General features: G+C 40.9%; 1 protein-coding gene across 4 annotated transcripts in view; it reads right to left on the bottom strand.

The window, feature by feature from the left end:
• THSD7B (thrombospondin type 1 domain containing 7B) overlaps nt 1-24,601 on the bottom strand; it is a 1,494,436-nt gene that overhangs the window by 918,221 nt on the left and 551,614 nt on the right. For all 4 annotated transcript variants that reach the window (XM_086718478.1, XM_086718480.1, XM_086718479.1 and 1 more), the window contains one exon: nt 2,248-2,317. The gene's annotated coding sequence lies outside the window, so the exon portion shown is untranslated. The remainder of the gene's footprint in view (nt 1-2,247; nt 2,318-24,601) is intronic.

Here is a 24,601-nt window from a genome sequence, read left to right as displayed (position 1 = left end):
TTTATTTTAAAGTTTATTTATTTTGAGAGACAGAGCATGAGAGGGAGAAAGGCAGAGAGAGAGAGAGAGAGAGAGAGAGAGAGAGAGCACATTCCAAAAAGGCTTTGCACTGTCAGTGCAGAACCTGACACAGGGCTCAAACCCATGAACTGTGAGATCACGACCTGAGCTGAAATCAAGAGCCAGATGTCCAACCGACTGAGCCACCCAGGCACCCCTACAAAAAAAATTTAAATAAGACTTTCCTTAACTAGGGAAACTGCTTCAAACTCGACATCAAACATTATTTACATACTCTTAAATTCCGTTATTTTCTAGTTTAGTAGCAAATATCCAGTTCAAAGATGATCATCAGGTCCAGGGACCCTCTGGAGTCAGATAAATAGCTACTGAAAATTGCTCTGATTTGTTTTTAGCCTCAAGGGAGTATACTTAAGGACAGAGGTAACACAAAATTAGGAAAGGGAAAATACCTGAAAGCAGAGAACTCTACATGTATAGTTAATCATGTATATGTTTTTTTAACCACAGTGATAAAAGGTAGTCACCGTCTATGTTTTGTTTCGTTAAAGTTAAGTTGACATCAAGTTAGAGCCAGTATTCATCAATGGCAGGGGGAAAGAAAGCAAATTTTGCATAGGATTGTCACAGGGAAGGAGTGCCCAGATTTAGTAGGCTTCATTGTAATTCAAGGGAAGGGAAAAGTCCTACCTCCAAGAAAATACAAGAGAGTGTTAATCCATACATTAAAAGGCAAAAGCTGCTGGGAGGTGGAAGAAAAATGGGCTTTATAAATACATGAAATGATTAAATAAATTCTATTTTATGAACTAATTGAGATAATCTTCTATGTAGAGAAAAGAGGGAAAATAACCTTCAAAGATTATTTTCTGTTTGCTAACTGCATGATTTTATGAGGCCTGAAGACTTTTGATGAGACTGAATATAAGCAAAGTTAGCCTGAGTTGCTGCAAGAGAGCACCAACCCTTTAGAACCATCTTTCCAGCAAACTCCATAGAGAACAAAACTCTTACACTAAAGCTGTTCCTTCAGAAGGAAGGAGGAAGGAGGGGAGATGAAAACGCTTTAATTTAGAGTGTATAACTTGCTCTTTCTAAAAGAGGGCTTAAAGTAGACCAAACAGCAGACAGTAAACTTAAGGATGGGCACCCCCTCATCTCCATCTGTGTATCTCTGCCAACACGTCTCTCAAAGCTCTGCACATGGTAGAAGAGGAGTAATATGAATCTAATAAATGTGGATGGATAAATTTGCAGCAAAATAGACAAAGCTAAGAGTCTATCTTTGACTTCTTCTATTAAAATAACTGAGCTCCTTGTAGCCAAATATACCTAAGAGAATCTCAGGGCCTCACATAACGTTTGCCTCACAATAGGTACTCTAAACAACTGATGTTTTAATAAATGAATGACTGCTACAGATTCCAATCACTATATTGAGCCTTTCACGCTGATTCATATATGCCCCCAAATCACTACTGCAGCCTTCAATGCAGACAGACCACTAACTGAGGCACAGTGGCAGGACAGCCAGCTTCTCCCTGCCTGGTCTCACAGTTTTGACGATGTTAGATAAATTTTGGATACAACAGTCAGAAACTCATCCTTCTCCAAGGAAAAATTCCCCAATTATCAACATAGTTTCTTCAGGACCCCCAGATGAGTTCACAGAGACATAGATGGTGACCTTGAGGAAAGGATATTGGTTCTCTTCTTGTTCTTATTCAAATGCTATGCCCGAGTCTGTGACTTTGTGGTTTATTTGCAGAAAGGCTTCCCTGTGCAGGCATGCTGCCTGTTTAGAGAACACATCAGGTGCCCAGCTCTGGAAGACTGCACACCGTTTAGCCAAAAGATCTAAACCCATGGTAACATTTTTTTCTCTCTCCATTTCTTCACTCTTGACGGAAAAGGCAAAATACAGAAAATTTCCCAAGCAACTCATCTCTGGTTTCTTCCGAGTGGCCCTTTAACCATGGAGTGTGTTGGGTAGGATTAGGCAACCAGCTTCTCAGGGGAAGCATACTTAACAAGTGGGATAAAACTTAATCCAATTGATATAGTTGATTGGAAAGTTTTCTTCAAGGCAGGTGGTGAAGCTAAGTGACACTTTGAAGTCCCCTATCAGTCTCAAAAGAATGTGAAATACCACCATGTAAATGACTTGTTCAAGCCACCCTGATCCTGATATCCCACTTGTTTACTAGAAGAGTATCAGAATCATACCCTCCACTGTCCATATGGAAGAAACATCAGCCTGGACCACCATGCCAGGGAGGCTTCCTCTTCAAACTGCCTATAAAGCAAGAACAGAAAAAATTTCTTCCATTAGGTGCAAATGCGGTGACAAAAGTTTCCAAAACAAAGAAGCTTGAAACTGAATGCGAGTAGCCTCAAGTCAGAGGAAGGTTTGAATACGTTTCTCCACAGCTGCACTGTCCATTATTATTACAGAATCCCTGGATCACTTTGGTTTGAGATTATGAACAAATCTCTGATTTTCCCCCAGATACATATAAACAAGTTACATAACACACACGCACGCGCGCACACAAACACACACACACACATACACACACACACACACATTTCAGGTGGTCCCCAAGGCCACATGAAGCCCATTCATGGAATTTTAGGGGGTCCTTGTGCTCCAGGTTAAAAATTCTTACTCCATGGGTGCCTGGAAACCAACTCTTGGTTTCAGCTCAGGTCATGATATCATAGTTTCATGGATTCAAGCCTCACATCGGGATCTGCACTGTCAGCACAGAGCCTCCTTGGGATTCTCTCTCTCCCTCTCTCTCTGCCTCTCCCACACTCATGCTGTTTCTGTCTCTCTCAAAATATGATTAATAAGAAAAGAAACTTTTAAAAAACATGCTTTTTTAAAAGAAATCCCTTTTTTTATTTTTTGTTATTTATTTTTGAGAGAGAGAGAGGCAGGGCACAAGTGAGGGAGGGTTAGAGAGAGAAGGAAACACAGAATCCAAAGCAGGCTCCAGGCTCTGAGCTGTCAGCACAGAGCTCAATGTGGGGCTCGAACCCATGAACCGCGAGATCATGACCTGAGTTGAAATCGGATGCTTAACCAACTGAGCCACCCAGGTGCCCCCCAAAAAGACATTCTTACTCCAGACTTTGTGGTTTTTTCCTATACTTCCTTGCATTGTTCAAACTAGGGGAGATACACTGTAGGGAAATAAGAAGAATCAGGAATCTCTGGCCACCTCTAAAGTGTTAAAAAGGAATCACTGTACTTGCCAAATACCTGAGCCAAATTCTTGATTCCTAATCTATGCTGGAGGGTTTTCACAGATCGTAAGAGTATGGCAAATCCTTTCATTTAACAAGTGCTTACTGAGTGCATCCTAGAAGCCAGGAGAGTGCAGTAGTCATTAAGGTTAAAGATGAAAGGTGTTCTGTTGGTCTACAAGGAGCTCATAAAAAAATAGAGAAGTAATACATCCTAATACAGTATGACAGATGCTTCTATGTGGTTATGAAGGTGAGTGGAGGGGGTGTTGGGAATGTCTGGAGACCAGCAGGAAGTCTTCTTAGAGAGGATAATGTCTGTGCTGTCACGAATGAATAGGAGCGAGCCATGGAGAGCATGTGCAGAGCATGGAGGTAAGAAAGCATGAAGTGCAAGAAGTGGTATGGCTGGAACAGAAGTGGTAAAAGGAACGGCTGTAGGAATAGACAGGGGCTATTTTTTAAAGAGCCTTGTAAAGCATGATAAAAAGCTTGGATTTTATTGAAGGAAAAGAAGAACAACAAAAGGATTTAAGATGGGGAATGTTAACATTTTAGAAAGGTCACTTGTACATGCAAAAAATATTATTGGCTGGATTGCCAAAGAGTTCCAGGAAGTGTCAGTCACTCCCACTCTGATGATTCCAAAACAAATAGCAATCAGGGCATTTAGACATTCACTCAGATACACACACACACACCCAGCCCAGTTCCTCAGCTTTATATGGATAGGCTATATTTGACTTTGCTGCAAGTCTTTCCAGATACAGAATTTAATGACTGTATTCCCAGTAAATATGAAAAATATATTTTCATAAATATATTTGCCTTCACTGTATTCTACAAAATACAGTGTTTTCATTTTCTGTTGTTGCTGTAACAAATTACTGCACAGCTAGTGGCTTACAGTATGTCAGAAGTACAACATGGGTCTCATTGGACTATAGCCAAGGTGTCTGCAAGGCTGCATTCCTTCCTGGAAGTTCTAAGGGAAAATTTGTTCCCTTGCCTTTTCTAACTTCTAGAGGCCATCTAAATTCCTTGACCTGTGGTCCCCTTTCTCCAGATTCAAAGCCAGCACGCTGAATCTGACCTTCATTGCACAGGAATACTGCCTTCTGACCACAGCTGGGAGAGGTCCTCCAATAAACACTTGTGTGATTAGGTTGAACCCATCTAGATAATCTGAGATAATCTCCCCATCTAAAGGTCCACACTTTTAATTGCATCCTTAATGTAAATTAACAGAGTCAAAGGTTTAGAGGGTTAGGACATGGGCATTCTGGGGGTAGGAGAGCATTGTTCTACCTCCCACAAAGGGACCTGGCAATGCCTCCTCCCTTCAGCTGTTACTGCTTGACCCATGAAAGACAACAACAAAATATGTGGTTTTTCTCTCTTTTTCTTTCATTTTTAGCTCACTTAAAGCATTTAATAAGATGCATATTTATGTCTAAGGGTGTGTTAAGGGCTTGACTGTGTTCTCAGTACCATCAACCACTGCACAGAAAAAGAAATCAATAAAGGAATCAGTGCTGATAGATCAGGCCAACATAGGAACTTAACATCAGGATCTGGTGCAAGTGGAAGCTGGAGAGCGTGGCTGACACAGGCCTTTGAAGCACCATCTGAGTAATAGGATTCCCTTGAGACTGAGACAAGCTATAAAGATGAAAACAATATCAACACAATGAAAACAGTAAAGCAGGAATATCCACGTGCTTAAAATAATCTAATCAACTTTGTCAACAGGCATTCTCCATCTACCGTGTATGTCCCAGAGGCAAAGCTAATGTATGCTTGTGTTTTACACAGCAACAAGCCTATTGTCAATACTGCACCAATAAATTATAATAGCTTAGTCTTATTAAGTTTTCCAGTGCCTAGAAAAGAAGGCTACATTTCAAAGGACCAGAGTTCTCTGCCCTCTGGCCTTTAACCACTGTAGAATGCTAACATTTTCTAAGACAAGCCCATCTGTTTCAAAGGACAGAAAAATTAGCCAAAAACACATATTAAACAAATGTTAAACCTCTGTAATCTGGCTCTATTCAATGTATGTTTCCGGAGCACCCAAACAGTCTGATCACATTCTAAATTCATCACTAGCTCATTATTTATTTATTATTTTTTTTTTTACTCTTTGCTGTGTTGTCTTGAAATTCACACTGTGTTCTATGACATCAATTCTAAAATCAATGAAAGATATTCTGCTTTGGGGAATGAGATGGCTAGAGAGGCTATGAGGTCACCACCACGTGAGGTGTTCTAACAAGGATGTATGCACTGGGATGCTCAAAGGGGACTCACACATTTGGTGGAAGTAGGAGGTAGACCTTTTCAAACCTGAGATGCAATGGTTCTATGAGGTATGAGACATGATTATATTTAGAATGGATCTAGATTTTGAGGACCTGAGCCAGAAAGAAAGACTCCTTTAAAATATCCCCTGAAAACTCTGCAGCAAATCAAGTAGCCCTTCATAAAGACCTCTGATGAAAGTCAACAGACAAGGTGGACAGCCAGTTCTGGAGCATGATTTGAGATGCACCAAAGGGTACCTTTCTCTCTGGTCTATAAGGGTCTTCAAGTAAGGAAAAAGTTGAGGGGTCCAAGGAAGCCAGATAGGACTCATCCCAGCTGAGAGCACTGGGAGAAGACTCTAGGAAGAGGCCATGAGCAAATGAGCTGGGTGTGTTCAGAAAATACTAAAACAGTCTTAGACAAGAGTCTACTGGGAGAGATAGGGAGAGAAAAGTTGGGGGAGACATTCAAGGTCTTCCGGTGCAATCCTGTGCATGAACACTCAAGGTGTTGAGTCAGAATATGGAAGAAACTAAGTGAAAGTTTACACAATATGGACTCTGACCTGTAGGCAATGACAACTAGAAAAAAAATCCTGGAGAGGCACAGAGGATCCAACCTGAAGCCAGCCTGGGTAGGGGTTTGCTAACACACACTGAGAAAAGATATGGAGGAATGTTCAGTAAATGATGAAATATTGGACTTTCTCTTTTATTTCAATCATTTAGCATTTTCTTTGTTTATTCCCTTCCATGTTCTTCTCAGTAATACTGTTTTGGAAAAAAAAAAAAATTCAGTCTCACTTAGCTGTACTGAATGGAAAAGGGAAGAACTGTATTTGTACACACATTTGTCCATGTGGCCTGGATATGTCTGGCTCAGGGCAGCACTGATGCCCATGAACAGAGGCCCTGGAGCGGATGGTCGGGTGCCACCAGGGAGAGAACATAGGGAGCAGGGAGCAGGAACGCTCCTCAGAAGTTCCGAACTAGCACATTTCCAAACACTCTCTCAGGTAATATCTTGGTGTGACGGACATGAGGACCAGCAAAACAAGATATGAAAGAAAGCAGGTCCAGCAAAACAAGATATGAAAGAAATTAGGTCAGAATGTTTCATGTACAGAAGAGATGCAGGGAGAAGATTGTCAAAAAGTGATATGTTTTTGCTTTTCTTCCTAGGCCTCCCCAGCCAACAGTGTAGACCTTGCCCCCAGGCCCAGATAAGAGTGATGTAAATTACTGTTTATACTCAGAGGCCTGGGAAACTTTTAGGAGAGCCAATATCTGCTGGAAAGTGAACTATATATCTTTTACTCATTCACCCTTACCGGCCACAGTGTTTGAACATGTAGCACCAATGTCAGTGTATTTATTTACAAATTTTAATAAAACATACACATATAGAATATAAAAAAAGAAATCTATAAATGAGGACATAAAATGGGATAAGCTATATGTTTAAACTAATATTTATATTGCTTGCACCCTATGCCAGACATTCGCCTAAGCACGTTACATGTACTAACTCATTCAATCCTCCTAATAGCTCTCCAAGGTAGGTATTATTAACCCCCATTTTACAAATGGGGAAACTGAGTCACTAATGGTCACACAGATGGTAAGCACCAGAATGTGAATTCAAACCAGTAGTCTGACTCCTACCCTTTGCACCATACTCTCCTAATTCTTCTGATGCTTCTCTAATTGTGATTCTGCCTTGCTGATCAGGATGGCATAAGTTAATCTCTCAAGATGTGATGGGCACTTTGAGAGAGGCTTATCATTAATGAGAGCAGCTCAAAATCCATCTTTCAAATAGTCTTCTTGGTAGTCATATCTGATTAGATCGTCACTGTTTTTTGCCCTTTTATGTAGCTGACCAGGAGCTGTGAAAGAGCAAGACAATTGCCAGCATGGCCATTTGCTTTTGCTCCCTTGTGGATGTTCCTTTAGCATTATCATCAATTCACAGGTTCTTCGTAGAAATCTGTTTTAAGGCACTCACCCACATTGGGAGGGGTAGGTTAATTAAACAAGATCACTGACCCTTAAATCCACTTAGCAAGGCAATATAAATCTTAACTATATCACAATAAGCAAAACTCAACTTTACTCCCACTCAGCTCATTCTGCAAATTTTACCCAGGATATGACCAGCTAATTGTTGGACAGTTTCAACGAGAGCACCAGTGCCAATCAGCAGAAAAGTTTAAGAACATTTTTTTTTTTTATAAACACAAGTAAAAGTTCTAAAATTGTATTCTCATACCATAAAGGACTGTGTGAACCCTACTTTGCAGACCACTACGCTAATGGAGTGTTTTTCAAAGTGGAATCCTTAGACCATGTATATCTGAATCAATAGGATTTTTAAGAAAATCTTGATTCCTGGGCTTAAGTCTATACTTCCAGAATAGGAATCTTAGCTTAGGACCCAAGAAATCTGCATTTTAAATCTTTTTAAAATAATTTTTTAATGTCTTATTTCTTTTTGAGAGATAGAGACAGAGAGAGAGAGGGACAGAGAGATACAGAGATAGATAGAACAAACATGGGATGGACAGAAAGAGGGAGACAGAGGATCTAAGGCAGGCTCCCCATTGCCAGTGCATAGCCCAATGCGGAGCTCAAACTCATGAACCGTGAGATCATGAACTGAGCCCAAGTTGGATGCCTAACCCACTAAGCCACTCAGGTGCCCCAGGAAATATGCATTTTAAATGACTTATTCACATGATTCTTTCATAGATCAATACTGACAGCCAGTGCTGTGGGTGCCGCTACATCCCTGATAGGTAGCTCCCAAGGTTTCAAAAGCCCTGCAACCCCAACTTTCTAGCCAATACTTGAATATTAAAGAATCAAATATAGTGACTCTGGTTCTCCTTCCCCTGCAGATTGCACAGTTGAATATAGCCTTTCAATTACTCAGAAAGATTTTGTTTCTTCAGCTTAATTATATAACAACCCAGGAAATAAATGTGCTTGATTTTTTGTAATATCTGTAGTTCCTGATTCAGCACTGGATACAGCAGGCCACAACCAGCAAAGAGCTTTCATTAATTCCCAGTGGCTATCAGGGGTTCTGTCTGGACAAGGATTCTGAGACTAAACTGGAGCACAGTAACCAATGTATGATGCATTACCAATCTCTGCCATGGAAACAATGTGAAGAAGTGGCAATTCAGGAGAGGCATGTGACAACACAAATGAGCCGTCTTGCCAGTATATTCTCAAAATGAATGAATATAGGAAGATATCCCAAACATTGCATATATGAGCAAATTTTCTCTCACTTGGGAAACTACATGCTTTTTTTAGATCATCCCTGCCTTCGCATTCCAAATATAAGGTAGCCAGAATATTCGTGAACTGGGGAAATAGCCACTTAAAAGGGATACTTCTGCCATGTCTCTTTCATGCCCACCACATATGTGGGGCCTTAAGTCAGGAGCAGGGTGGAAGCTGTTAGAGTCAGATCTAGGACAGCTTCACCATACCAGTCACAGGAAACCATAAAACTACAATTTAAGTTTTTAAATATTTTTAATGTTTATTTATTTTCAAGAGACAGAGTGGGAGCGGGGGAGGAGCAGAGAGAAAGGGAGACACAGAATTCGGAGCAAGCTCCAGGCTCTGAGCTGTCAGCATAGAATCCAACACGGGGCTCAAACTCACAAACTGTGAGATCATGACCTGAGCTGAAGTCAGACGCTTAACCAACTGAGCCACCCAGGCGCCCCCATAAAACTACAATTTAAAAGAAGAAAGCAAGCTTATAGGCACCTGAGTGGTTCAGTTGGTTAAACATCCAACTCTGGATCTCAGCCCAGGTCTCAATCTCAGGGCTTTGAGTTCAAGCCCCACATTGGGCTCCATGCTAGGGGTGAAGCATATGGAAGGAGGAAGGGAGGGAGGGAGGGAGGGAGGGAGGGAGGGAGGGAGGGAAGGAAGGAAGGAAGGAAGGAAGGAAGGAAGGAAGGAAGGAAGGAAGGAAGGAAGGAAGGAAAGGATGGAGGAGGGTACAGAGGGAAGGGAAGGGAAGGGAAGGGAAGGGAAGGGAAGGGAAGGGAAGGGAAGGGAAGGGAAGGGAAGGGAAGGGAAGGGAAGGGAAGGGAAGGGAAGGGAGAAGAAAAGAAAGAAAAAAAGCTTAACTATTTAAAAATGACAGTGGTATGGAATAGTCTGAGGTAGAATTCAATCTCCTTACATGCTACAGTAACACTGTGTGTACAATAGCAATGATCCCGAATCATTAGAGCTGGGTGTGAGTAATCTTTATGAACCCATAAAATAAACTTACACGGAACCTCTAAATATGGTGTAATTTTCATCTGGATACCTGGAATTGCTATACCACCTGCTTAGAGCATAGCAAACACTAGTGTGGTGGGGAACCGTGCAAAGACATGGGCTCACACACCAGCTACAGCTGCAGCCTTGTAGGAAACCTGGACTTTGGGGCAAGACACAAAGTGTGAAGCAGACAAAACAACAGTTAACATATCTGCATGCTCTTTCTCACAGTTTCTTATTAATATCTTTGATAAAGATAAACTGGTGTCAGGAAAAGGGGATGTTGACATTTTGAATAATAAAATGGGTTAAATCCTCTGGATTTGTTCTAGGTTTTATCTTAAACCTCTCTGTAGCTCCCTCATTATTTGTAATCTGCTCTTAGCTTCCATGACAATGTGCTTACCTTGTTCTCTTAACACTTCTTTGACCTTTCCTGCTCTGTCTTCTTCATTCATTCTTTTTCTTCCATCTTACCCTTAAAAGAAGGTCTTTGTCATGGTTCTGTATTCAATACACTGTTCTCACTCTTGTCTCTCTCCCTTGCATAATCCAATATGTTTACATTCGTGGTTTTAACCACCACTTAGATGTTGATGATGTTCAATATTTTCTTTTCAGGCCAGACCTTCTCTCCTAAGCCTCAAACTCAGTTCAGCTCTCTGTGGGATGTGCTGACCTGGACATCCACGACAACCTCAACTCCAGCCATCAAACGGCATATATTGTCATCTTACTACCTACACACAAACCAACATCTAGCTAGAGAGACAGGCTGGAAATCTAGGGGGCATTCTAGATTTTTCTCATTTCTTCATCGCATGCCAAATTCTACTTGGTTTATCTCCCGAATAGTAAATTAATTATTTTTCTTATTTGTCAATCTAACACTACCCTAGCTCAAGTTTTATCAATTTTATCACACTGTAGGTAATAGCTTCACCATGGTAGCCTGGCCTCTAGTCTAGCTTACAAGGTCCCCCAAGACCCCTTTCCTACACCTGCCTCCCCAGAACTACTAACCTGTTGACAATTCCTCCTTGCCTTTGATCCAGTTGTTCTCTCTACCTAGAATGCCTGACATCACTCTACATGGCTAAGTTCTAGTCTTTAAAATTTAGCTCAGGGGTCAGTTCCACAAAAGTTCTTCTCTGAGTCCAATCTACTTACCACTCTCGTCTAAGCCTCTGTTCTCCATAATACCATGTCACTCAGTGACTACTTTTACTCTTCTTTGAACAACTGTGTGCTGTGATTATCTGTTATCCATAAGGGCAAGGAGTTTGCCTTACCCATGCTGGGTCCTCCAGGTCTAGTAGAGTACGAAGATACTGAATCAACATCATGTAGCTGGATAGGTATATGATTGGATAAGAGAAACCAGAGCATATTGTTTTTATTTCAATACATTGAATGTTCATGGGGTTTTCATCTCACCTGGGCCACAGATTGGAAGAGAAAAATAATGTCTCCAAGGAGTTAAACTTGAGGTTATTTATTGTGGATTCAAGAAATAATGCTCTACCTAAAACTTTCAGAAAGAGAAGGGCTCATCCTTGTCATTACTAGAAAAGCTCAGAGGACACTAGGGACCAACACAACTCTCTTTTTTCTTCAAGGAGATCATTCAAAAGGAAAACCATCTTCTCCTGTGAGATATGATGTGTTTCAATTCTTCCTGTAGTATTTGTTTTTGAGTTATAAAACTATGAAAACCAGAATCTGGAAGTGCCAACACAGCTTTTTTGGCTTATCTGAGGTCTATAACTACCATACAATAAATGCTCAAATGAGGTTAATAAAGAATTCATCTCCCTCTATCAGGCTTTGTGTGCTTCAAAAGAGAAAGTGAAGCCACAAAAGAGGATCCTTCCATGAATGTCAATGGCTTTGAACATCACCCAGGGTACCAGCACCCACACACTGTGTTAAAACTGCTCCCAATGGGGCGCCTGGGTGGCTCAGTCGGTTGGGCGGCCGACTTCAGCTCAGGTCACGATCTCACACTCCGTGAGTTCGAGCCCCGCGTCGGGCTCTGTGCTGACCGCTCAGAGCCTGCAGCCTGTTTCCGATTCTGTGTCTCCCTCTCTCTCTGACCCTCCCCCGTTCATGCTCTGTCTCTGTCTCAAAAAATAAATAAACGTAAAAAAAAAAAAAAAAAAAAAAAAAAAAACTGCTCCCAAGTCCTGCCCCTGAAAAGTCAACACAAACTTTTTCATGATACTGTGCTTTTCACCCTCCAGAACTGATGAGATGACTCAAGTCAAAAAGCTTCCATAGGATAAGCTAATATTCTTCTTCACCAAGTCCTGACTGGCCATCACCTTGAACACTTGGAAGACAAGCTACCAAAAGGAGGAAGCATGAGTTGACCTGCTTCTTTATTCCTATAAGGATATGTGGTTAGTTGCTGCTGTCAAAGCATACTGTAAAAACTGTCCCATCCCTTATCTATTTAAGCGAGACTATCAACTGCCATCTCTGCCAACTGGGAGCGATTCTTGATTAAGATATTAAATAGATGACAGGAATGTTTTATTTTGATCCTACAGGAGACTTGCAAATCAGGATTAAAGAACTTAGACTCCTGTTCATATCACTTCCCCCCTCTCCATTCCCCACCCCTCACCCCCACTTATTGTCCCCACTAACACTTGTTTCCTTCAACTTCCCAATGTAGTTACTCAGTGTGTGTGGCCCTCCACGGTCCCTGAGGGTAGAATGTGGCTGTTGATTCTCACATCCACTGGGGATTGGCATCTCAGTAGAGTGTTCTCAGCTGAATTTCTTTAAAGCACAGAAGATACTCAAAGTTCTCTGAAAATGAAGTACATTTCCTTCTATCAGGATATCTTCCTGGAACAAGGGCACTGAATTGCGGGCCTATCTCACTTTTAAGGAGAGCTAAGCAACTCTCCAAAGCAGAGAAGTTCAAGGAGAAGTTCTTTGAGTTTATTCATTTACTTGTGTGTGTGCATGTATGTATGTTAAGAGTGTGGTGTGTGTGTATGTGTGTGCTCACGTGCACATATATGCACATATACTATACATACATTTTTCCTGGGAATCCAGAAAGCAAGCTACTACTTAAGGGCCAAAGCAAAAAAGAAGAGTGAAAAGGAAGGTAGGAAATTTTGTTCAACATTTATAATGTTCTACCAGACAAAGACAACCTAGTCAGCCTTTTCACAGCTGGAAAAAAAGAAGAGCCTGTAACCACCCAGCATTTTGAGCTCAATAGAAAAAGACTGCACAGTTCTTAAGCCCAAGCATGGGATAATTTCATGCCTGCTTTCCATATGCTGTTGCTGTGTTGAGAGCTCCTTTGTCACACTTAGCAGGCAGCTTCCCAGTGCTGCTCATGTGTTTGTATTGTGCTTGTCAGCTCTGCATGTCAGCACAGAAATTGTCAGAAGCCTTGAGGGTTGAATGTGGAATCCAGCCAGGAGGGCAAGGGAACCCAGGATGCTGGGCAATGGGGAAATCTATGGCCCTCTCCCCTTCAGTTTCTGACTGTGATCACTGGGAGACACTGGCTGTTGCAAAAACAAACACTGTGCAGACCTGGCCTTAAATTTTGAAGCAATACTCTAAAACATTGAGCTAGTTCAACAAAGTCTAGTCCTTTCTGCTGACAGTGTTAGCTGAAGTGATCAGAGTTTGAAAGGACTATTTTGTTCACAAGGAGGTGAGCTGTTGTTGTGTCAAGAACAGTCAATAAACAAGTAATCACCATTAAATTTATATGGATTTCTACTATCAAGAAAAAATAATAATTTCTCCTCTGTACTACCCTTTCCACATCCTTTGGAAACTAGAGAAATCTCTCATTTCCCCAACTCCAGAATGCTTACATGAATTGTATCCTCAGCCTTGTCTCCTATCTAAAGAAAGAAGGCTGCCTATAGATGTTCAGTTGGTAGACAAAGCCTCACAGGCAAAGATTCATTGCTACAGGGGCATCCATTATACCACCTTAACAGTGAGGAAGTTAATTTCCAAAGATGAATTGCATTCTAAGCAGAAAAGAACTTCACTTTCTCCTTTCCTCAGGTTGGGGCTGACAGAAAACGGTTGGCATGAAACACCATCATGACAGTCTCAGGCATAGCTGTTCTACTCTTAATGGGATTTGAACAGAGACAGGTTCAACTCCAAGTGCTATCTGAAGGCTTGAAAGGAATCTTTAATAATTACAATACTCATTACTTGCCCCCTCCAGAAGTTTTCATTTCAACTTCCACTTGCCTTTTGTGTTAAACGGAAAAAAAGACAAAGTGGCAGCCAGATTAGAATATACATCCCTCATAATAAAACTCCATCTGTCACCATCATGGCACTTCTTTAAATATATGTTGCCTTGGACCCCAATCATATAATATCATTAAATCTGTTCTTGTATGTATTCAAAACACTTGTCTCCATAAATTAGACTTGTTACTTTGAACTGGCCTCTCTATTCACTCTTTCTTATAGTCAGGCACAGACAGCGAATTCCATCACTCCTGATATGGGTCAGACAGGTTTACAAAGCTGAACCATCATTGTGCTCCTGGTGTCTAATTCAGTGCCTTCACAACAGAGGGCTGAAATTGCCAAATGAATATTTTCACAACCTCCATATGAGGTATACAATATTGTCCACATTTTGTTTTAAGTAAAGTTCTGTACCATTGCAAGTTTTAATTTCATCACTATCCATTAAGTTCCTTACCTGTGTCATGCATTTTACCAACTTAGTAAAGTAGAAGTGATCTCTACTGTCTCAAATATGGGGTTATTTGTGAAGAGGGAAAGAGGGCTATTGGAACACAGTCTGGAGTGTTGCATGCAACAATGAATTTATATTATCTGGGATGCCAAGGCCAAATCCTCACTCTCTCACAATTTGTCTTAACTCACTAACTGAGCCTGATATTCCCACTGGTATGTAACATGGATTTTCCAGTTCCTGTAGATAAGCCTCTTCACCATCGCCTACACATCTTGCTCATTCTTACCTTCATGTCATTGACCATTTGTTTCCATTTGTCTTGTGGCCAAAGATACCCTTCCAGTACAGAGTCACTGATGTGGACAGTTGCACTTCCTTTGCCCCTCTACCCAGCTCATTTCTTTTTCATTTTAATAAGCTTTTTAAGTTGAAGTTTCACATGCATACAGAAAAGTACCCATATCATGAATGTACAGTTTATGAATTATCACAAAAAGAGCAAGCTTGTGTAACCCCCCCACCCTGAGATCAAGAAACCGAACATCATCAACAATCCAGAAAGTCCGTTTCTTATCCTCCATCCATAGAAAAATCCTTTCATCCCCAAAGCTATCCATTAATTTAATACTATAGATTAGTTTTGCAGATTTCTGAGATTCCATTTATAAATGGAATCTTCAGTATGCATTTTGAAACATCTGGCTCCTTTTCTCACTATTATGTGAGATACAGCCATGTTCTTCTTTATAGCTGTAGTTTGTTTTCATTGCTGTATAATATGGCATTGTATGAATATATTAACATTTATTCATTCTACTATTGGGATATTTGGGTTGTTTCTAGTTGGGGGCCATACAATAATGGTACTATTATATTCTCCCATGTGTCTTTGGTACATACATGTATACCCTTTTCTGAATATTGTAACATCTGCTGGTACCCATCCACATCCTCTGGAGTTATCATTTCCTGGCACTCTAGCCCAACCGCCAGTTGCCTCACTTGTGACTCTACACTTGAAGGGTCTCACTGGCCATGAGAGTCCTCTCTGCCAATACACTGAGAAAACCAGAAGTGCCAGGGAAATATCAGCCCTGGGATAAGTAATTATGGGATCATCACTTGGATGAGATAACTCTAAGATGCTTGTTTCACTCTGGCTCCCAATGTTTTCCAGTGTAGAGCTCCAGCTGCTTCCACAGGTAAGTTTCCTGAGAATGTATGCTTTACTGCCTCCTTTCCCATCCCTGTTTGGCTCCCTGCCTACTGTACTTTCAGTGGGGGTCATCTCCCAATAAACCATTTGCATTTGCTTAAAACCTTGTCACAGGAACTGCTTCTGCATGAACCCAAAGTTTAACAAGTTTCTCCTATATTCACTGCTCACTAAGCAGTTATCCTAGAGATTTTAAGATTCTTCTTTAACTTACTAAAGTAATGTAAATTAATACATCTCAGAAAACTCAAAAACCTTAGGATATTTTAACTTCATCCTCCTTTTGAGTTTTTATTGCCATGTTTTAAGTGTTCTTTAAACATAATGATTTATTATTATTCTCCTTTTTAAAGTTTATTTATTTATTTTGAGGGGGAGGGGAGGGACAGAGAAAGAGGGAGAGAGAGAGAATCCCAAGCAGGTTCCATGCAGTGAACACACAGCTTGACACAGGGTTTGAACCCACAAACTGTCAGATCATGACCTGAGCTGAAGTTAGACATATAACTGACTGAGCCACCTAAATGCCCCTATATTTGTTTCATATAGGGAATATTCATTTAGATTTACCTACATACTTACTTTTCCTATTGTTCTTTCTTTCTACATTTACATACTTCTATCTGGGATCATTTTCCTTCTACTTGAAGGAGAGACTTCATTATTTCTTTTAGTGTGGGTCTATTGGTAATAAATTCTCTATTTTTGTTAGTCTGAAATAATCCTTTCTCTCCCCTTTTTTTCCCTTGAGAATATTTTCACTGGGTATAGAATTCTAAGTAAGCAGTCATTCCTCCTCCCCGCCCCCGCATGTGAAAGCTGTCAACCATAGTCTTCTGGCTTCCATTTTTACTGTATGACATTCTTATCTCTTTAAAGGTAATAGTTTTTTCTATTGGCTTCTTTTAAGATCTTCTGTGTTTTAGTTTTCAACAGTTTTACTATGGTATGTTTAAACATAGGTGTCCTATATTTATCCTGCTTGGTGTTTGAAACAATTCATAGATCTTTTGACTTGAAGTTTTGCACTTTGAAAAAATCTTAGCAATGGCTCTACCAATATTGTTTCTAACCCACCCTGCCTCTGTCTCTCCTAACTTTTGGACTCCAATGACATGAACATTAGACATTTTTACCACATACCATGTCCCTTTAATGCTCTTTTGTGTATCATTTTTTCTTATTTTTCATTCTGCTTTTTGTTTGTTTGTTGTTGTTATTGTTGTTTTACTTTTAAATTGGGTCTAATCTGGTGTTGAGCCCATATATTAAGTTCTTAAATTCAGTTGCTATATTTTTCAAATTATAGTTTCTACTTGGCCTTAGTTTATAATGTTTACTTCTATGCTGAAATTCTCCATTTTGTTAATTTCTTAAACACAGTAATAACAGTTATTCGAATTTGTTAACTGGAGTATGTGAGTTTCCTATGTGTGAATTTCTACAGACTTTTGTCCTCTCAATTTTTGTTTGGTTAGTTCTTGCATTTTTGCATGCCTGGTTTTGTTCTTACTCCCATCATCTCGTCGAGGCACTCACTATGTTATATTCCTCCAGAGAGGCTTCCCTTTTGCTTGCGGCAGGCAATTAGAATAGGAGCAGATCCCCTAATCTGAGATTGAGGTGATTTCAATGGAGTTTCAGTCTCTGTGAGTTGGTCTGTTTCCAGGTTGTTCTTACCCCTACAATGTAGCCCTTTGGGGGCTCCCAGCAAAAGGTCTCCCAGCTTTTCTCCCTTGACAGATGCTTAATTTCATTGTTCTCTCAGCCCCATGAGAATACTAGAACCTCTCTCAGAGGCTACTTTAGCATTTGCACATATCTTGGGGTAAGGCAGTGCCAAACATAGCATGTGCATCTCTGAGCTTTTCTTTTCTCCAGGACCTTCAAGTTTTTACTGCTTTAGAAGCTTTTCCGCACTTTTAAACAAGTTTTTAAACCCACCCTTCCTAGTGGTGTTGGTAAGAGGGTGTATCAAACTATTCTGCCAGAGCCCAATGAGCTAGTTTCTACCCAGCAAAAAGTCCTACTTCTGAAATAGGGAAGCTGAAGGGACTTCATAAAAATCGGCTTTTTGCTCCTTTTCCTGCTCCTATTCTTGCTAGGACCTGCACCCCCACTTTACATGTGCCTCATAATGTATGTCCTTGTAAGGGACAAGGAGTTAATTGTTTCTTTAGAGTCTTCCAGCACAATAAATGACATCTAAGGAAGGACCAGGCGAGAATAAATGAACTAAGCCTCCATGCACGTATTCCGGACCACTGGTGCTAGACATCTCCATGCCAAGGCCCCCTGGCTCCAAGGAATAAGTGACTTATGCAGGACACCTAGACTTTTGTCTTTGTTCTAACCAGTTCCTGGATTCCTGAGAGGACATGTACACCAGACCATGATCCTCAATAAAAACCCCAGACCCCAAGCAAGGATGAGACTCACACTTCTTTCCTTTCTGAGTCTCCCAGCCATTCTGTCTGTATCTGTACTCTGTGTCTTCAGTAAACTCTGATCTCACTTCCTCTCAGCTCACATTTGATTTCCACCCTGTGCTAAGCCAAGGACCCTCTTGGCTGATCCTGAGAGATCATCTATGGGTCCTCAGACCCGGCCTCACCACATCACCTCCTTTAAGAGCCTTTTCTATTTACTACAGTCCCTGTGGTTCTCTCCTATGTGTGAACTTTAAGGGCATGTTTAGCTCTGATTCATGCATTTTAGTACATGACTGCATTTTCTTATTTTTTCCCACAAGTTAAAGAGTTAAAAAATTAAAGTTCTATAATGATATACAATATAATGAATATATATACACACAATAAGCAAATAATATATGCATTACAACAATTATTATAATTATATAACATACAGAGTTAAAGAACTACAAATTGAGGGGTGCCTGTGTGGCTCAGTCAGTTAAGTGTCTGACTTCAGCTCAGGTCATGATCTCACTGTTCATGAGTTCAGCCTCCATGTTGGGCTCTGTGCTGACAGCTCAGAGCCTGGAGCCTGCTTCAGATTCTGTGTTTCCTCTCTCTCTCTGCCCCTCTCCCACTCATACTCTGTCTCTCTCTCAAAAGTAAATAAGCATTTAAAAAAAGTTTTTAAACTACAAATTGATAACTCACCATACCTCTAAATTCCTCAAGAACCATGGATCTAGCATGTATATTGGCGAACTTAGAGGTCCCAAAATTTATAGAAGTAGACTCACTTATTATACCTATTCACCAAAAAGAAGTAATTCAATATGTGCAGTGTCCAGATCTGTGTCTGCCCATGGTTTCCATTCAATAAATAATAGTTCCCCATCTCTCTCCTTCCTTGAGAGAGGACAAAGTTCTCCACTTCCTCCCCTCCTCTTAGATGTTGCGAGAAAAAGCACAGGATCTATATTTTAACCTTAAACCATATACCTGTTAAGTGTAATGTGCTAAGAATGCTAAATATTCTCCAACAGAAACCCTGTCTGGAGAATGTGTGACTAGTCCTTCCTTTCTGATACATTTTAGGGAATTACACAATTTCAGGTAATTCACAGGGGAGGCAAATGGCCTGGTGGTTAAACGAATAGTCTTTGGAACCAGAAAGAGTTGTCTTTATCTTCAAGAAGCACAAATTATTCATTATGATGCTTTGGGTGGAGTGACTCAACATCTCTAAAACTTAATTTTCTCATCTGCATAAGGACAGCAGTGCTACCTCATTAGGTTGTTGGATCTAATGACATAATTTATATGAAATGCTTACAATAGGGTGGTACATGATGCAGATTCAATTCATGTTAGATAACGGAGTAAGAGTAGAACTTTCATGTTTATTTCCTGCTTCCTTTCAGTAAACATGCTCTCTGTATAGCATAACATCCCACCAATGTTTAATTTCATGTCATTATTCAATAGTGGCTACATATGGAAAAACAAGCTGAAGAATTTGTTTTTGGCTAGGGTGACTGTGTGGCTCAGTCCGCTAAGTGTTCAACTTTGGCTCAGGTCATGGCCTCGTGTTCGTGAGTTCGAGCCCCACGTCGGGCTCTGTGCTGACAGCTCAGAGCCTGGAGCCTGTTTCGGATTCTGGGTGTCCCTCTCTCTCTGCCTCTCGCCTGCTTGCACTCTGTCTCTCTCTGTCTCTCAAAAATAAATAAACAATAAAAAGATTTAAAAGAAAAAAAAAGAATTAATTTTTGGAAGGTCCTGTCAGAACCTGGATTAGAGGCTGAGCATGGCATTGTTCTTTCACCGAAAGTAGGCTCACTTTTTGGAGAAATCCTTTATGAAGTCAGAGAGCCTAACAAAAATAAAAAAAAAAATTAAGCTTTTATCCACTTCTCCTAATGAACCTGGCCACCAAGATTACAAGAACAAAATGTTTTACGCTGATCATCATCTAAGAACAAACTACTTCAGAAACACTTTCATACTATAGGGCATCATTTTAGGCCATTTTAGGCCATGAGAAACAGGAATTTCTTTTAACAATTACTTAATTAATTAATTAAATCTTTCTTGGAATGGACTTCCTAAAGAAAAGTTCTTCCTTCCTATTTTTCTTTATTATTTTCCCATTTTTGAAAGTTAAACCTTGCAGCAAGGCTAACACTTGCTAAGGGAGCTGACCACTCTGCCATTGGTTTTCAGGGTCTTGCAAATTGGTCCAGTCACTCTTCTGATAGCAAGGGCATTAGGAAAGCCAAAATTATTAACCAGGATCAGGGGCTGCCTGAGGCCACTTGAATTTCTTTGTCTGGGCAACATCCCTGAGTAGTCTTGTTTGGGTTTACCCTGTGAAGGCACATTTGGAATCTGCAATGGTCCATTAGTATCACCATAAAGCCATTCAGTAATTCTATTGCATAACATTTTGTATCTGGCCCAAACAAAGTAGAGATTATATGGTTAGTTTTATGGCACTGTATCAAATAATGCCATGTAATTTTGAGTAAATGTATCAGGCACTTTGACATTAAAACAGTCTAAATGAAACATTTTTAACATATATGATTGCATACTTCACATGCATTCTCTGAAGGGGTCATTTAAACTATGTTTAAATTATACACACACATACGCATGCTTTTTAAAAAAATATATTTATTTATTATTGAGAGAGAGAGGTGGGGGTGGGGAAAGGCAGAAAGAGAGAGACAGAGAATCCCACCAGGCTCCTCACTGTCAGAGCAGAGTCAACCCGTGGCTCAGATCATGATCTGAGCCAAAATCAAGAGTCCGATGCTCAACTGACTGAGCCACTGAGGTGCCCCTTCACATGCTTATAGATGCATATACAGTCTCTGCAAGGACACATGAGAAACATAAGGATATATGAGAAACAGGAGAAGGTAGACTTGTTTGATAACCATGTAATTACCCATTAAAAATAAATCAATATTGGGGCACCTGGGTGGCTCAGTTGGTTAAGCATCTGAGTCTTGGTTTTGGTTCTGGTCATGATCTCACAGTTCATGGGTTTGAGCCCTGCATGGGGCTCTGCACTGACCATGCAGAGCCTGCTTAGGATTCTCTCTCTCTCCCTCTCTCTGCCCCACCCTGCTCACACTCTCCCTCTCCCTCCCTCTCAAAATAAACCAGCATTCAAAAAATAAATCAATATTATTAACATAAAATTCATTTAAAAAATCAAATGATGCCAGCTGGCTTAAAGGTATAGTGGTCTGCAATTCTCTAACTATGAAAATGAGGAGTGAACTGGTTCTGGGTTGGTAGGACCTGAGCAGGGGGGAGGATCCATGGTTCATAGGCAAGTGAATAAGAAGGTAGATGAATCATTCCTTCAACAGAAGGCTGACTCTGCACCAACCAGTTTACTCACAAGGAATGGGTGAGGCCTGATGAATGTCCTAGAAAATTTCCCAGACTAGGAGAAGATTCAGACTCCATATAGAAAATAAAATACAGGGGCTCCTGGGTGGCTCAGTTGGTTAGGCGTCTGATTTCGGCTCAGATCATGATCTCACAGTTTGTGAGTTCGAGCCCCGCATCAGGCTCTGTGCTGACAGCTCGGAACCTGAAGCCTACTTCTGATTCTGTGTCACATTCTCTCTCTGCTCCTCCCCCACTTGTGCTCTGTCTCTCTCAGTCTCTCAAAAATAAATTAAAAATGTAAAAAAAAAAACCTAAAAAAAAAGAAAATACAACATGATAGGTGGTATAGGGGCAGGAATGTGACATGATATGTTCTTAAATAACTACTTAAACCCACCAGTATGTTTATTTGTTGCAAAAAAAATTCATTTTTCTATGCTGTAAGCACCAATAAAAGTATTTTTGACCTAAATGTTGCAACCATTGATGCTATAAAACCCTGAAAACTCCCACAGCTCTATGAACCCCTGGGGATGGTCTTAGGAGCTTTAGGCTGAGAACACCTAGCAGAACAACAATTTTTTAATCTAAAAGTCCAAGGTTTGAATTCTACTTTCTTGAGGCAATTTGAGCAAATTTCCTAACATCTAGAAGTATCAGTTTCTCTTAAAATTAGGAATGAAAGCCTCTGTATTACAGCCTTGCTCTATGTGTGTGTGTGTGTGTGTGTGTGTGTGTGTGTGTGTGCGCGCGCGCACGCAGGCACAACAGGCTGGAGTGAATGTGAAGGGTGTCATGTTTTAATGCTGGCATGTAAGAGGAGCTCAATGAATGGTGGTTGTTATGATCCTACTTATTATTAATAATAATAGCAATGGAGGATAGTGAAGACCCTGATAAATATTTGAGAGTGATCTTTAACTTATCACAAAAGGAAAAAACAGCTCATAAAGAATAAATGTAAACCAGAACAAATAGCTAAATATCTGCTATACTTATGAGCATAAATGTGCCTCCTCTTGGTTTATGGGGCTCATGATTATCTCTGTCAGCTGGGATATTCAGATAAATGCACTATATTAAAGAACAGCCCTATTCTATGGAAATCAATCAATAAAATAAAGAATCCAGAAGTGACAGCAGCCTGATGATTATTTTATTTGATCTGTTTATCTATTTGTCTCTCTGCCATCTGTCATAGCCACACCTGCAGGTAGGCTCCAGGGGTTTTACCTGACTATAAAGAGTCAGGGTTTGGGGGGGAGGGGCGGAAGACGAGCTAGGTGGGTCTCTGGCACTAAGAGGACAGCACGTGTAGTTGGTTAAAGGTCAGTCTGGATGGTGTAGGACTGAAGAAACGCTTCTTCCTCCCTGTCCCAGGTAGGTACAGGATGTAGTTGTGAGCAAAGGGCAAAGCTCAGAACAGGACCAGAGCCTCCACTGTAAATCTGGATCTTCATATGTGAATCTTGAGAAACTTAACAGAAGACCATGGGGGAAGGGAAGAGGGAAAATAATTATAAACAGAGGGAGGGAGGCAAACCGTAAGAGACTCTTGAATAAATACAGAGAACTAACTGAGGGTGGATGGGGGTGGTGGGGGAGAGGGAAAATGGGTGATGGGCATTGAGAAGGGCACTTGTTGGGATGAGCGCTGGGTGTTGTATGTAAGCCAATTTGACAATAAATTATATTAAAAAAATAAAATAAACACTTAAAAAAAAAGAAATGGATCAAAACAAAACAATGAGGACTAAAGGGCCAAGCTGGGTTTTTTTTAGTTGACAGGAGGAAGACCATGGCCAGGGACCCCTACATTGGGAGGCAAATGTGTGTCCAGGGACAGAACAGGCTAGTGCTTGCTAATTGGGCCACAGGCAGGGACATAGAGGCTAACGGTACAGTAGGCTGGCAGCTAGGTTAGGCTAATGGAGGTTTGCTGCCAATGGCTGCCTGTAATGGGATTTATCAGGGTTCTACTTGGCAGACCTTCCTACAGGGAGAATATATCCTAAAGGAATATCCTAAAGGAGCCTGCTCATTGTGGAATGGGAGAGGGAAAGATAGCAAAGTCAGGTCCTGCTGGGACAGGGGCCACCTCACTGCATAGGAGCCTATGCCATTTTTCCTGAGCAGCCATGTTGATTCATTCACAGGAAGGGAAGATTAGGTGATACCTGGGCTAAAGTCAAGTAAAATCCGAACTTCTAACCATAGTCTACAAGATCATACACAACATGGCCTCCACCCACCACTCTTACCTTGTTTCATGCCAATTTCTACTTTGCTCACTCCCACCAGCCACTCTTTCTGTTTCCTTTTGAGCAAAGCTCAATCCCACCTAAGTGTTTGCCTTTGCTTGTTGGTATCTGGTTTAGTCTTCCTCTGATTGTGAATGGCTGTCTCATCTTGCAGGCTTTGCCTCAAGACTCCCCATGTACTGGAGCCCCACTGCCCTCTGTCATGCTTTGGGCCATTTTCCCTCACACTTCTGACACCAAACGTGTGGGTCTTTCTTCTCCTACATCAACCAGTTTTTCAACTCTTCAAACACCATCTAGGTGTCCTACAGTGCAATTAAATTCTAACTACCCAGAGTTAGTGCATACTCTGCATGTTAAGAGCCTAGTGTCAAGGAAGTGGACCCTTTCCCTGACCGAGACAATTCCAGATGCCACTTACAAGCTTGGGACTTGAGGACTCCCAAGACTCCTGTACTTCTGGTTGACTAGATATAAATCAGGGCTTCCCAAAACCCCCTCTTCAGGTTCCATAATTTGCTAGAATGGCTCACAGAAATCAAGAAAGTACCTTATTTACATTACTGGTTTATTATCAAGGAATAGCCAAATGGAGGAGATGCCTAAGACAAGGTGTTGGGGAAGGGGTGCACAGATTTTCACACCCTCTCTGGGCAGGTCACCCTCAGAAATTCTATGTATCCATCAGCCGAGAAGCTCTCTGAATCCTGTTGTTC

This window comes from Puma concolor, chromosome C1, assembly GCF_028749965.1.
Source record: "Puma concolor isolate L17-30 chromosome C1, mPumCon1.1.hap2, whole genome shotgun sequence".
NCBI lineage: Eukaryota > Metazoa > Chordata > Mammalia > Carnivora > Felidae > Puma > Puma concolor.
Note: the sequence above shows the minus strand (reverse complement) of the source record. Positions and strands in the feature narration are given on the sequence as shown.